Source organism: Hemitrygon akajei, unplaced genomic scaffold (assembly GCF_048418815.1).
Source record: "Hemitrygon akajei unplaced genomic scaffold, sHemAka1.3 Scf000063, whole genome shotgun sequence".
Taxonomy (NCBI): domain Eukaryota; kingdom Metazoa; phylum Chordata; class Chondrichthyes; order Myliobatiformes; family Dasyatidae; genus Hemitrygon; species Hemitrygon akajei.
The window spans coordinates 1,334,687-1,350,122 of record NW_027331949.1 but is presented as its reverse complement, the minus strand read 5'-3'; the positions used below and the strand labels follow the sequence as shown (position 1 = coordinate 1,350,122).

The 15,436-nt window shown below is 48.2% G+C and overlaps 1 protein-coding gene across 9 annotated transcripts in view; it reads right to left on the bottom strand.

The window, feature by feature from the left end:
* Positions 1 to 15,436, bottom strand: part of LOC140721874 (lysophosphatidic acid receptor 5-like) — a 100,021-nt gene that overhangs the window by 37,203 nt on the left and 47,382 nt on the right. Inside the window, exons 1-2 of one of the 9 annotated variants that reach the window (XM_073036700.1) lie at positions 11,293 to 11,472; positions 11,026 to 11,126 (exon numbers count right to left, since the gene is read on the bottom strand). The exons of 6 other annotated variants lie outside the window; for them this stretch is intronic. The gene's annotated coding sequence lies outside the window, so the exon portion shown is untranslated. Of the gene's footprint in view, positions 1 to 9,158; positions 9,447 to 11,025; positions 11,127 to 11,292; positions 11,473 to 15,436 lie in introns of those variants that run through there. 2 more of the 9 variants (XR_012097492.1, XM_073036699.1) reach the window with 2 other exon arrangements.

Here is a 15,436-nt window from a genome sequence, read left to right as displayed (position 1 = left end):
AGGCATTAAGAAATTGCTGCAGCATCCTGAATATCCGGAAGGTGGCGCAGGAGAGCCGCCACTTGTACAGGTAGGCATACCAAACACTGCCTGCCCCCGGCTGTAAGGACCCAGTTTTTATCCTATTGTCTCGGGTGTCCCCGACTGCCTCTGAATTCTGGTTGCAAAAACAGCGGGTGGGGACAAGATGACTACCAAACACGCTGGAGGAACTCAGCAGGTCGGGCAGCATCCATGGAAACGAACAGTCAACGTTTCGGGCCGTGACCCTTCGTCAGGACGGATGCTGCCCTCCAGCGTGTTGTGCGTGTTGCTTTGACCCCAGCATCTGCAGAGTCTTTTGTGTTTAAGATGACTACCCAGTTACACAAGATGGATGTCACAAGCTGTTTTATATCCACTGCTATCAACAACCCCACCGTTTAAAAAAAAATAAAAATCAGTTTACCTCAGGTGGCTATAACACTACAGTCACCACAAATCACAAAAAACAAATAAGGAACTACAGGACATCAAAATATTCGTATCTCCATTCATAATTTAATTGTATTGTCTGCTGCACCCAGTTGCCCCAGGACACATTCAGAGCGCCGCAGACATATAGTGACAGGCACGAAGGATTGCGAGGCAGTAAGCCCCGGCGGAGATCTCAGCTAGCTGGGTCCATGACTGGGCAGGACATCTTTCTGGTTCCCCGTCCCCTCCGGAATTGGTGACCAATAGCGAAGAGAATAGGGGCTGAAGTGTAGGCAGAAGGCCAGGAGGATTTGCCCCTTCAGATATACCAATGAATTTAATTCAATTGACTTGACTTTATTACTTACGCCCTTCATATACACGAGGAGTAAAAATATTAACGTTACGTCTCCGTATACGTGTGCAATTTATAGTCATTTATAATAAGTATTATGTACAACAGGACAGTCAGTCTAACATAGAAATACAGTTGCGTCAGCATGAATGAATCAGTCTGATGGCCTGGTGGAGGAAACTGTCCTGGAGCCTGTTAGTATCACCCGATGCGGATATAGCCCACGTGCGGAGAGAGAGGGACACTGAAGCGGATCGATAGTTCACAGACTTTAATGCGAACAGTGTTAAAGGGGGAAAGGAAACAATAAACGCTAGGCCAAACAGGGCCGTTAACTAAAACTCTCAAATGCGAAGCCCACACTGCGGCTGAAAAGAAGAACAAAGAATTAAACGAATAGCCTTCAGAGTCCAACTTCTCAGGTAAGGCGGAATGCAGGCAGCGAAGCGTTGCTTGCCTAAATCTCGACAGACACTCCGACGGAATGCATGGAGTTACATACCGTCACAATGAGACATTAATCAGCTGACGCGAGCGCAATTGCCGAATCTGCTGCGCTGGCCAAATCCCTGGGTGTGACTGTCGGTCCTGCTGCGGTACCGCTTCCCGGATGGCAGCAGCTGGGACCGTTTGTGGTTGGGGTGATTCGGGTCCCCAGTGAACCTTCGGGCTCTTTTTACGCACCTGTCTTTGCAAGTGTTCTGAATAGTGGGAAGTTCACATCTACAATGCGCTGCAGGTGGGAGCCATCTACATGCGGTGCCCACAGCAGCGACGCGCGGTTGGGATATCTGGGCGCATACTTCAAAGACAAACCTGACTGCGGGCGATGCTCTGTGGAGAACACTTCACCCAGGTCCCTAATGGAAAAGGCAAGGACACCAGTATAAAGCGACCGCCATTGGGTAAGCTCCCACACCGCCTCCGGGACCGGGGGCAACCATTTTCTGAGCTTTTGGCAGGTTCCAGTACAAGATGAGCATTGCTGGCACGTCCCGTCACGAAGTTAGCAGTGAGTGCTTCGCCAGCACACGCCACCCGCCTGGGAGCTCAGCACAGCCGAATCCTTGCAGGATCCTGTCGTGGGACGGGGAGCCCGCCACCGCAGCACGGAAGCATACAAGCGACTGCAACAGCGCTCTGCGACCGTGCCTCTACAGAGACCAGGTGCTTCCTGCTGCTCCCGAACATCCTCATTTTACCCTGGATTCCCCCGGCAAAGATAACGGGTGGGGTCAAGGTAACCAGCCGATACCCCACAGCCCACCAGTTGGACTATGAACACCACCCGTCCCCTCTCCTTTTTGTTTACAAAATTTGCTATCTTGAAATATTCTACAATAATGCAGCAACACGATAAACTATAAAAATAACTAACAGCAATTAAGTTAAACTATCCTCTTCCTCATCCAGGATGATTCCTTATCCTTCCTTGAGGTGCTGATGGCTCCGTGTCCCGCCGAGAGCGAGTTCGGTCAACTCCATGATCAAATTTACCAGGGCATCCCCCTTCCACAACGCCCCCTTCCGCACGGTGGCCAAATATGGAAAGGCCAGGGGCTGCGTCAGGCATGTACAGAACACGGTCAATTCAGACCCGCAAAACCACAGACCCATAGGCAAGCGCAAGCGCGAAACCCCGTTGCCCACCGCATCAGCTCAAAGACCCATTTTTTAAAAAAAGCTGCAGGAACCTGAGGCGGAAAGCTGCTGCTACCTCTCAACGTTGATACGCCAGGCGCAATCATCCCCTCCGATCGCCGAGGCCCAGAAGAGGTGCATCAACTTCCCCTGGACTCTCGTGCAAAAGGAAGAGGGTAGGGTCGCAAAGTGGCCGCCGGTACCACAAGATGGAGGCCACCAGTTGGTTTACGACCCGGCCCCCCCACCCCCCGCCCCCAACTGCGCTCGGCCGGATTGGAGGAGGCCCAGTCAGCGTCCCAGCCCGAGCGGCTCAGGTAGACTGCCAGTGTGAGGTGCTGACCTGCACCGACGGGAAGCTGCCACTGATGCACCAGTTCTACTGACTTACAGCGCGGAATCGGACTGCGGGAGGAAACTGGAGCGCCCGGATGGAACCCAGGCGGCCACGGGGAGAAGTTACATGCAATGGCGACACAGGAGAGCGTTGTGCCAACCACCGCGCTACCGCGCCGCCCGGACATTTTGCCCAGTTATTTCTGTCTGTCTGTCTGTCACACGATGCAACCGGGAAGACCCGCCGGCACTGGCGCAACATCAACATAAGCCGAGAGGACAGCCTGGTTCTCCGAGGACCAGGCCTACCAACCTCCTGGATATACACTAATACGCTCTACCTAGTTGGTGTACAATTTACCAAACCTGGGAATTCCCTGATGGGATTCCCTCCTGGAAGGAAATGGGGCAATGATAAAGCTCTGCCAGAAAGTAGAAGAGCTTACGACGCTTTGCAAGCGCGGTCACAGACGGAACATCCATAGAAAACAGCGGTTTACGTAGCCGGGCGCTTTCTTGTGATCAAGAGAGAGAAACCCGGCCGAGAGACCTCACCCGGACCAGATGGGGACTGGCCTCGGACGGTGCATGATTTGCGACGGATGATTACCTGCCCTAGAGCAGGGCCACGACGGGCAAAGGCCTTGCTCTCTCTGTACGTTTCTACAACAGACGGTGGTCTCCCTTCCTCGAAAGCAGGACCACGACAGTTACCGTCGCCGGGCTCTCCCGTAGTGCGTGCAGTCCATTCGGCCGGACCCACCCAACTCGACAGTAAGGACATCCAGGCTCGGGGACTCTCCCCTCCAGAGTAAGTGAAGGGACATGCGCAGTTCTGCCAGCGTGAGGGGACCGCCCAGTTCCTCCGCAGCCTCAAAGCAAACACCATCAGGGACCACACAAGGAATACCGGACCCACCCTTAATGGGCGGAGCTGGCGAATCCAAGGCCCGTAAAAGCCCGGGTTCAGTTCCCACGCCGTCTGTAAGGAGTTCGCTTTCTCCCCGGTGAGCGTGTGGATTTCCTTCGGGTGCCTCGGTTTCCTCCAAAGACCTACGGGCTAATAGCTTAATCGGTCACGTGGGTATATTGATCACGAGGCGTGAGCTCGTTGGTCTGGAGAGTTCTATTGCCGCGCTGTATAAAGCAAGCTGGAGATCCCTCAGCGCTCCAATCTCCTGATTATCCCAGCACAGGAAGGGACAGACCGAGACGGGACTCCCCGACTCTCTCTCTTAAGGTAAAATCAATGTCAGATTTCCGCCACCCAGTCAAACTTCTAGTATACTCCTGACATGGGAAACAGACTGGGCCTTCTCCGCACCACGGAGACAGAAGTCCTCCCGTTTCTTACGTGAAGCGGAAGAATCACAGGATCGGCCGCCCTCAATCAGTCGAATCCAGGCTGTACAGGGAGTGAAGTGCGGCAAAGCAAAGTGGTGGTCCAAGCACAGCAGAGGGCGCATGGAGATAGCTGACAATGTCTGAGGAACGCCCTGCCGCTCTAAGCGGCGGTCTCCGTCACTCCGTCTCCCTGAGAAGACACCGGAGTCAGGGAAGGAAATACGCCAGGTGCTCACTACATCAGTACTGACTTTCAGCAGCGTTCCTTTTACAGATGCACAGACCGATGTGAGCAGGAAGTTTTCACAAGGCCTCAAAAATGTGTGGAACCATAGAACATTGCAGCACAGAAACTGGCCCTTCGCCCGTTCTTGGCTGTGCCAAACCATTTTTCTGCCTAGTCCCACTGACCTGGACCTGGACCATATCCCTCCATAGACCTCTCATCCAAGTTTTTCTTAAATGTTAAAAGTGAGCCCACATTTACCACTTCATCTGGCCGCTCATTCCACACCCCCACCACTCTCTGTGTGAAGAAGCCCCCCCATGTTCCCTTTAAACTTTTCCCCCTTCACTCTTAACCCATGCCATGTCCTCTGTTTTTTTTTCCTCCGCTAGCCTCAGTGGAAAAAGCCTGCTTGCATTCCCTCTGCCTATACCGATCATAATTTTATACACCTCTATCAAATCACTCCTCATTCTCCTATGCTCCAGGGAATAAAGTCCTAACCTATTCAACCTTTCTCTGTAACTCAGTTTCTCAAGTCCCAGCAACATCCCTGTAAACCTTCTCTGCAATCTTTCAACCTTATTAATATCCTTCCTTCCTGTAATTAGGTGACCAAAACTGCACACAGTACTCCAAATTCAGCCTCACCAATGTCTTATACAACCTCACCATAACATTCCAACTCTTATACCCAATACTTTGATTTATAAAGGCCAACGTACCAAAGGGTCTCTTTATGACCCTATCTACTTGTGATGCCACTTTTAGGGAATTATGTAACTGTATTCCCAGATCCCTCTGTTCTACTGCACTCCTCAGTGTCCTACCATTTACCTTGTATGTTCTACCTTGGTTTGTCCTTCCAAACTCCATTACCTTGCATCTGCCATTTTTCAGCCCGTTTTTCCAGCTGGTCCAAATCCCTCTGCAAGCTTTGAAAACCTTCCTCACTGTCCACTACACCTCCAATCTTTGTATCATCAGCAAATTTGCTGATCCAGTTTACCACATTAGATTACAAATAACAATGGACCCAGCACTGATCCCTGTGGCACACCACTAGTCACAGGCCTCCACTCAGAGAAGCAAACCTCCACTACCACTCTCTGGCTTCTCCCACTGAGCCAATGTCTAATCCAATTTACTACCTCACCATGTATACCTAGCTACTGAATCTTCGGAACTAACCTCCCATGCGGGACCTGTCAAAGGCCTTGCTGAAGTCAGTGTAGATAACATCCACTGCCTTCCCTTCATCCACTTTCCTGGTAACCTCCTCGAAACACTCTAATATATTGGTTAAACAAGACCCACCATGCACAAAGCCATGTTGACTCTCCCTAATAAGTCCCTGTCTATCCAAATACTTGTAGATCCTATCTCTTAGTACTTCTTCCAATAATCTACCTACTGCTGACATCAAATTTACCAGTCTATAATTTCCCAGATTACTTTTGGAGCCTTTTTTTAAACAACAGAACAACATGAGATATCCTCCAATCCTCTGGCACCTCACCCGTTGATAATGATATTTCAAATATATCTGCCAGGGCCCCTGCAATTTCAATGCTAGTCTCCAAGGGAATACTATGTCAGGTCCTGGGGATTTATCTACTCTGATTTGCCTCAAGACAGCAAGCACCTCCTCCTCTTCAATCTGTATAGGTTCCATAAGCTCACTATCTGTTTGCCTAATTTCCATTGACTCCATGCCAGTTTCCTTAGTAAATACAGACACAAAAAACCCATTTAAGATCTCCCCCATTTCTTTTGGTTCCATACATAACTGACCACTCTGATCTTCAAGAGGACCAATTTTATCCCTTACTATCCTTTTGCTCTGAATATACCTGTAGAAGCTCGTAGGATTATCCTTCAGCTTGACTGCCAAAGCAACCTCATGTCTTCTTTTAAATGAACCATAAATGTTTCTTTTGTCTATGTACAATATGAAAACATGTATTTAGATTGAAGACTGAAAAATCACATACTTTGAATTTATTTACCGATTGAAGAGTATAACCACATAGAAAGAAACTTTAACGTTTTGTAAACTTTCTTTCTCATCTGTCTTTATTCTACTGAGCGGCAAGAAAGGCTATGCGCACGGAAGCATTTTAGACACTGCGCGGCCACAGCTTAGAGGGAAGAATGCTAGCAAGGTCTGCACCGATGCCTGTTCCTGTTGAAGACTGGGGCAGTTTTCATCCTCGTAGATAAAAATGAGATCTCTCCCCAAAGACGACAGTCACCATAGTCCATGGAGCTCAGACGTGCGAGCGTCTGATGTAGCAAGCAGCACATTGGGCCCAGAGGCATACGCTTCTGGAAAGTGTGCCAGCGTGCCATTCAGGAGCACAGCGAAAGGGAGCAGACAGCCGGGGAGGCGGGGGGGAATACCGTCTTGGATTTTTCCAATTTCCGGCTGGGAATATCGTGACTAGCAAAAGAACCAGTGGAGCTGAAGTAACTCATTAGATTGCTCTCTGCCATCCTGTGGCCGAGTGCATTTGTGCCTGGACTGTTATGGGTAGCAGGGTACATCCCCCCCCATCCCTCACCGTCCTTGATAATAAACCCGCAGAGAGACCTGTGGTGTTGTTGAAGTTAAGACTTGCCTAGTGTGGAATATGTTATCTTCCTTTAGATATTCCTTTAGATAAGTTATCTTACTCAAGCATACCATCGCATCTGAGGATAATGCTGGGACCTTAGGAAAGTGGGCATGCTCGACCAGGTATGCGTCCCGGCTCCGAATTCTCGAAGGTGGCTAAGATGAGAAATCAGAATCAGGTTTAATTCACCGGCATGTGTGAAATTTGTTCCATCTGTCTGTCTGTCTGCCACAGTGATAAGTGGGGCATGGGGGGGAGGGAATTGAGTCAGATAGACAGTGGGACAGGCAGAGAGAGAGAGACAGACAGACAGAAAAAGAAAAATGGGGGGGAGAGGGACAGAGATGGACAAAGATAATCGGAGTCCACAGATCGGGGGGCGGGGTGGGGTGGGGAGACACCGATAGGCAGACAGAGCCAGACAAGCAGGGAGACAGACAGCAGGCAGATAGACAGAGATAGGCAAACGGAGAGAATGAGAGAGAGAGAGAAAGAGAATTGTGTGTCTGAGAGAGAGAGTGATCATTCTTTCAGCTGATGTTTGATGTCTTGGGTTCCATTCACCTCTTTCAAAAACTGTCACAGAATTGGCTTGGAAAGAGAGAGTTGTGTGAGGTGGGTGAGGGCAGAAAGAGGTTTGAGAGAACCTGGTCAATTGCTTTGGTCCTGTTCTCTCTTTCACATCCCCACGAGTCTGGCCTCTGCACCCCGGGAATGCGTTGACCATTTGCAGCCTTGGCTTCGTCCCCTCCTGACCAAGATCTGGAGAACTTGAGCCATGCCTTCCTCTGGGCTTCCACTGCATTCAAGGATCTCCTGCCACATCATTTGGCCCTAGTAGTCGGGGCTCTTCTCATAGAAACATAGAAAACCTACAGCACAGTACAGGCCCTTCGACCCACAAAGTTGTGCCGAACATGTCCCCACCATAGAAATTACTAGGCTTATATCTACGTTATTTTTTGTCTTTCCACTCAATCTCTGTGGTGCCTCTACTCAGGTGCCTGAAACCTTCAGATCCTCAGGAGTGGAGTCTCTACTCCTTATGGCTTCCCTGCCCCTAGTTACCCTGAAATTCCCTGTTCACACAGTCCTGGTCCTTGCCCCATGAGGACCCTGCATGCGCTACATTCTTCCATTTGCTATACACTACCTACGATACTCAACCCTACGCTCCGGACCCAAATTATTAATGGGGCCTGGTCCACATGCATCAGCATGTCCTTGGCTCGCCAGAGCCACTCTGCACCCCCGCTCCCCCAATCCAAGCACACACGCACTTAATTGCCCATCAGCCAGTCGCCTTCTGGCATAAACTGAGTGTATTCACATTTGCTGGAGCTGCAACACTCGTTTGCACAGGGCTCATCAAAGTGTGGGCAACTCAACCTGTTTCTGGTGACATTTCCCATTGCCATAGTCCCACCTTGCATTCCCAGTGGCACTCCTCACAACCAATGAACCGACCCTTTTCCCCATTGTCAATTCCCATTCCCAGTCCCACCTCCATATTCCCAATGACCCCTGGCCACCCCCATTAACCCCTTATTGTATTCCCATCGACCCACTTTTGCCATTTTTACAATAACCCTGGTTATAACCATATTCAGTGATTATACCCCTTTGCTTACGGCCCTCTCCCACTCCCAAAGACTGCACTCTCATTCCAAGGGAACTCATCCCCAGTTGTCCACAATGAAATTTAGAGCTTTATAGAGGCTCATCTACTAGAATCATATCCACAGCTAGCAATATGGCAACACAAACGACACTACAGAAAATTCCTGACATTTGGTAGAACAAAGGACCCTCTGGAAAATCCGGGCAATTCCAGACAATGTTTCTCACCCTCTGCATGCCGCCTCGGCTGAACAGAGGGTGCACTTTTAGTAATAGACTGAGACAACTGTGCTGCTCAAAAGAGCGCTGTATGAGGTCAGTCTTACCCTCAGCCATTAGGCTCTATAATGAGTCAACCTCTCGCTGGGGAAGTGATGACCCCCTCCTGTTAGACTGTTTGAGGTAACTTATTTATTTATTGTTTTTTACTACTATTCTATTATTTGTATACCTGTGCACTTGTAATGTGACTGTGACACTATAATTTCCTTTGGGATCAATAAAGTATCCTTTGGGATCTTTCTGTATTAAAACTACATTAGTAATATTAACTGTTATCTTTATTTATTAATAATGTTTCCTTTGGGATGTATCCATATTAGTACCAACCGCAAGTTAATCAAGAAACAATCACGAGGATTGTGTTGATATTCCAGTGCAGATCATAGCACATCAGATGCTGAGAACAAGCAACAAAAATACACAACTGATAAGTTTTAAACACTGGGGATTCTTGCAGCTGCTGAAAATCCAGAGCAAAGCACAGTAAATGCTGGAGGATCTTAGGTCAGACATCGTCTGTGGAAAGGGATAGCGAGTCGGCATGTTGTGTTGAGACATTTCATCCGGCCTGAAAAAGAAGGTGGGAAAGGCCAGAATAAAGGTGTGGTGGGAGAGGAAACCGTACAAGCTGGAAAGTGATAGGTGAAGCCAATAAATCAACTAACAATTCATAACATACTACAATAAAAGCGGGAGTACGCTGAAGTGTCCGACTAGCTGCAGTGCTACTATCTCAATGAATGGAATGCAGTTCAGTGCTGTAGTGGCATTAGAAACATAGAAACACAGAAACCCTACAGCATAATACATGCCCTTTGGCCCTCAATGCTGAGCTGAACATGTCCTTACTTTAGAAATTACTTAGTGTTACTCAAAGCCCTCAATTTTTTCTAAGCTCCATGTACCTGTCCAGGAGTCTCTTAAAAGACCGTATTGTATCTGCCCCCACCACCGCTGCCAGCAGCCCATTCCACACACTCACCACTCTCTGCATATAAAACTTGCCCCTGACATCTCCTCTGTACCTACTTCCAAATACCTTAAAACTGTGCACTCTCGTGCTAGCAATTTCAGCTCTGGGAAAAAGCCTCTGACTATCCACATGATCAATGCCTCTCATCATCTTATACACTCTCATCCTCCGTTGCTCCAAGGAGAAAAGGCAAGTTCACTCAACCTGTTCTCTTAAGGCATGCTCCCCAATCCAGGCAACATCCTTATAAATCTCCTCTGCAGCCTTTCCATGGTTTCCACATCCTTCCTCTAGTGAGGTGACCAGAACTGAGCACAGTACTCCAAGTGGGGTCTGACAACCCTCCACACTATCCACAACACCCCCAACCATTGTGTCTTCATCAAATTTACTAACCCATCCCTCCACTTCCTCATCCAGGTCATTTATAAAAATCACAAAGAGTAAGGGTCCCAGAACAGATCCGTGAGGCACACCACTGGTGACCGACCTCCATGCAGAATATGACCCATGTACACTTTTCATTCTGTGGGCATCAATTCTGGATCCATAAAGCAATGTCCCCTTGGATCCCATGCCTCCTTACTTTCTCAATAAGGGTACCTTGTAAATGCCTTTCTAAAATCCATCTACTGTTATTAACTTCAAACTTTCTGCAAAATCACTCAAAGAGTTGACCTGTATTTGCATGTAACGAGAGCTGTGTAACTCATCTCCTTCTACCTTAGGCTACAAACCTATCAATCACCCCTGCTGTGGATACTTTCTGGAGGTCCAAGATCCATATGCTCCACAACCACTGGACTAAGTGTGTAAATGTAGGATGGGACTATGCAGAAAAATAAATTTGCTAGGTTTTCTAAAATTGACTCCGTCTATCTTAGGCCACAAACTTATAAATCACCCCTCGTATATAACCCCCAGGTTCGGATGGCTGTGTTAGTCTAGAGGAAGACAATCGCCAACCCCGCCAAACAGACGAAACCTTGTTTGTGTGGGTGCTGTATGATGTGTTCCCCATTACAACTCTGTACCACGAAAGATAAGATGGTACACCATATTCTATTAAATAACTGAGCTTTATAATTCTTAATTTGACTAGTGTTAGTACAGAAAACAAAAAGAAAAAGGGCCTATTTTAACGAAACAGTTTATTGTTCACATGGGAGCTCACTGTTTTCCATTGATTTCGTCCGAGCACCGTCGACTCCCGGACCCTCACTCCAAGTCCACTCGTCCTGCGGTGTACCAGCTCGCTCCTCTCTTCATCTTCCACTGACAAAAGACCACAAATTCCTCCTCTCAGGCACACAAGAAAGAAATAACACTCCTCTTATTGGGTGGTGCACATTCCAAAGCCCCTAACCCTAATCATAATCCAAATACTGCTGCTACAGAGAAACCATTACATTAGCACTGAAACCTACAGAGTGTTACATACCTAATGCAAGGCTTACAGCGAGAGTAAGGAGGCATGGGATCCAAGGGGACTTTGCTTTGTGGATCCAGAACTGGCTTGCCCACAGAAGGCAATGAGTGGCTGTAGACTGGTCATATTCTGCATGGAGGCTGGTGACCTCAGAGATCTGTTCTGGGACCCTTGCTCTTCGTGATTTGTATAAATGACCCGGATGAGGAAATGGAGGGATAGGTTTGGTAAGCTTGCTGATGACACTAAGGCTGAAGGTGGTATGGATAGTGTGGAGGGCTGTCAGACGTTACAGCGGGATATTGATAGGATGCATAACTGGGCTGAGAAGTGGCAGATGAAGTTCAACCCAGATGAGTGTGAAGTGGTTCAATTGGTAGGACAAATATGATGGCAGAATATAGCATTAATGGTAAGACTCTGGGCAGCGTGGAGGATCAGAGGGATCTTGGGGTTCGAGTCCATAGGACACTTAAAGCTGCTACGCAGGTTGACACTGTGGTTAAGAAGGCATACGGTGCATTGGCCTTCATCTATTGTGCAATTGAGTTTAAGAGCCGAGAGGTAATGTTGCAGCTATATAGGACGCTGGTCAGACCCCATTTGGAGTACTGTGCTCAGTTCTGGTCACCTCACTACAGGAGGGATGTGGAAACCATAGAAAGGTTGCAGAGGAGAATTACAAGGATGTTGCCTGGATTGGAGAGCATGCCTTATGAGAATAGGTTGAGTGAACTCGGCCTTCTCTCCTTGGAGCGACGGAGGATGAGAGGTGACTTGATAAAAGTGTACAAGATAATGACAGGCATTGATCGTGTGGCTAGTCAAAGGCTTTTCCCTTGGGCTGAAATGTCTAGCACCAGAGGGCATAGTTTTAAGGTGCTGGGGAGTAGGTACAGAGGAGATGTCAGGGGTAAGTTTTTTTCTCAGAGAGTGGTGAGTGCGTGGAATGGGCTGCCAGTGATGGTGGTGGAGGCGGAAATGATAGGATCTTTTAAGAGACTCCTGGATGGATACATAGAAAAGTGGAGGGCTATGGGTAAAACCTAGGTTGTGTTAAGGTAGGGATATGTTTGGCACAGCTTTGTGGGCGGAGCAGCCTGCATTGTGTTGTATGTTTTCTATGTTCCTATGTGGTGGTGGCTTCTGTCGGTCTCGAGAGACCATGGATCTGCACAGGCCTGGGCAGGGTTGTATGGGAGACCGGCAGTTGCCCAAGCTGCAGGCTTTTCCCTCTCCACACCACCCATGTTGTCCAAGGGAAGGGCACTAGGACCCATACAGCTTGGCACCAGTGACGTCGCAGAGCAATGTGTTGTTAAGGGCCCTTGCTCAAGGACACAACATGCTGCCTCAGTTGAGGCTCGAACCAGCGACCTTCAGGTTACTAGTCTGATGCCTTGCCCACTAGGCAATGTGCCAACACATGTTCCTATGTATATATAATATAAATCCACACCTGCTCTGGGATAGTCAATCAAATCTGCTGGTGCCCGCAGTTGAAAAACAACTATTGAAAGTGCATCATTTTACTGCCCCGGGTGGACTTGAAATGCTTGAGGTACAACTTCTTCCAGTGCAAATTTTCCTTTTTCATGTTTAATAATGCCCTGCCCCTCCTCCTCACACCTGCACCTGATGGTTTAACTGGTTCTTCCACTAATGACTGAGACTCTGCACAGACGTTGTAAATGAATGGAATCAGCCCGGGGCATTCTGTGTGGGGCACTGCCAGCGAGATTCACTTTGTTTGCTGCAATACTCAGTTCCCTAGTCTGAGTTGTTAACGTTTCCCTTCAGAGTTCAAAGTTCACTGTCAGTTTATTATCAAAGTACATTTTTTGTCACGATATACAGTCCTGAGACTTATTTTCTTGCGGGCATACTTGCAATGGGTGAGTCCAGGACAAGAGGCCAGAGTCTTAGAATTAGAGGGTACCCATTTAAAACAGAGATGACGAGAATTTATTTTTAGCCAGAGGGTCGAGGAATTATGGAATTCGTTGCCACATACAGCTGTGGAGGCCAGATCATTGAGGGTGTTTAAGGAGATTGATAGGTATATAATTAGCCATGGTATCAAGGGATGTGGGGAAAAAGCCAGAAATTGGAACTAGATCAGAGAATAGTTTAGCTCATGGTGGAGTGGCGAGCAGACTTGATGGGCCGAATAGCCTACTTCTGCTCCTTTGTCTTGTGATACTCATAAATCTACTATAGAATCTATGAGAGACTGCACCAACTTGAGCATTTAACCAGTGTGCAGAAGGCATCAGCCTGCAAACGCAGCAAGAAATAGTCCTGGCCACTGCCTCCTAAATTCTCCCCGCACTTTTTCCATATTTCCGATGGCATGGTGATCAAACGGCAAAACCTCAGAAACGTTTCATTACCGTGATATAACCTTCCAGCTCCTTGTCTCAGTGCCTTAACTCATGGGGGCCAGGGCTCTAACACATCTTCACCCCCCACCCCCCGGTATTGAGCAGAGAACTTGGGATGTCACCTTGCAATTGTGTAAGATGTTGGTGAGCATCGTCAGCAGTCCGGGTCACCTGAGACTTGAGACCTCAGTGACAGGGAAAATTTGAATAAGTGAGAATTTTGCCTTTCTGGAGCGCAGGAGAGTGAGGCGGGATCTTACAGAAGGGAACAGAACAAACTTTAAAGGAGATGTGTGAGACAGGATTTTTTTTTGACAGGCAAACCCTCTGGAATGGAATTGGTATGGTGGAGACAGATGTGACAAGTGTACTTGAGAGTATTGAATAGTCACATTAATATACAGGGAACGGATCATGTACAGGGAAGACCAGAAGACATAGGTGCAGAATTAGGCAATTCAGCCCATCGAGCTCTGCTCCTCCATTCCATCCTGGAAGGTCCTGGATCCCACTCAACCCCATACACTTGCCACCTCGCCTTATCCTTTGATTCCCTGACCAATCAGGAAATTATCAAATTCCACCTTTAATATACACATGGTCTTGGCAGTCTGTGGCAGATAATTCCACAAATTCACTACTCTAGAGCCAAAAAAATTTCCTCCTTCCCTCTGTTCTAAAAGGTCACCCCTCAACTTTGAGGTGGCACCCTCTAGTTTTGGATGCCCCACCATAGGAAACAACCTCTCCCCATCCACCTTATCTATAAGAATAGAGATTCCGGGATTGAACGGCTTGTTGTATGAAAAGTGTTTGATGGCTCTGGGCCTCTGTTCGCGAAATTTCAGAAGAATGAGGGGTGACCTCATTGAAACCTATTGAACGGTGAATGGCCTTGATATGGTGGATGTGGAGGGGCTGTTTCCTATGGTGGGAGAGTCCAAGACCAGAGGACACAACCTCAGACTGGTGGGGCACCCTCTTAGAATGGAGATGAGGAGGAATTCCTTCTGTGGCCACTGGGAGATCCTGCTTTCTCTGGCGGACACACATTTTAATTCCATGTCCCATTCCCATTCTGATATGTCTATCCATGGCCTCCTCTACTGTCAAGATGAATCCACACTCAGGTCGGAGGAACACCACCTTATATACCGGCTGGGTAGCCTGCAACCTGATGGCGTGAACATTGATTTCTCTATAACTTCCGTTAATGCCCCTCCTCCCCTTCTTACCCCATCCCTGACATGTTTCTTTTTCTCTCTTTCTGCCCATCAATCTGCCTGTTCTCCATCTCCCTCTGGTGCTTCCCCCGCCAACTTTCTTTCTCCCGAGGACTCCCGTCCCATGATCCTTTCCCTTCTCCAGCTCTGTATCACTTTCGCCAATCACCTTTCCAGCTCTTAGCTTCATCCCACCCCCTCCAGTCTTCTCCTATCATTTCGCATTTCCCCCTCCCCCACTACTTTCAAATCTCTTAGTATCTTTCCTTTCAGTTAGTCCTGACGAAGGGTCTCGGCCTGAAACATAGACAGAGCTTCTCCTTATAGATGCTGCCTGGCCTGCTGTGTTCCACCAGCATTTTGTGTGTGTTGTTCGAATTTCCAACATCTGCAGATTTCCTCGTGTCTGCTCTGACCTCTGATGTTTGGACATACCTGCTGGCACCTGGATTGTTTCAAACTGTCCCGCGGACGATCACTCGAGGTTATCCTCGTGAGCGCTGATTCTCTGCGCGTGAGGAGAACCCAAATATTCAGTGACAGCAAAAG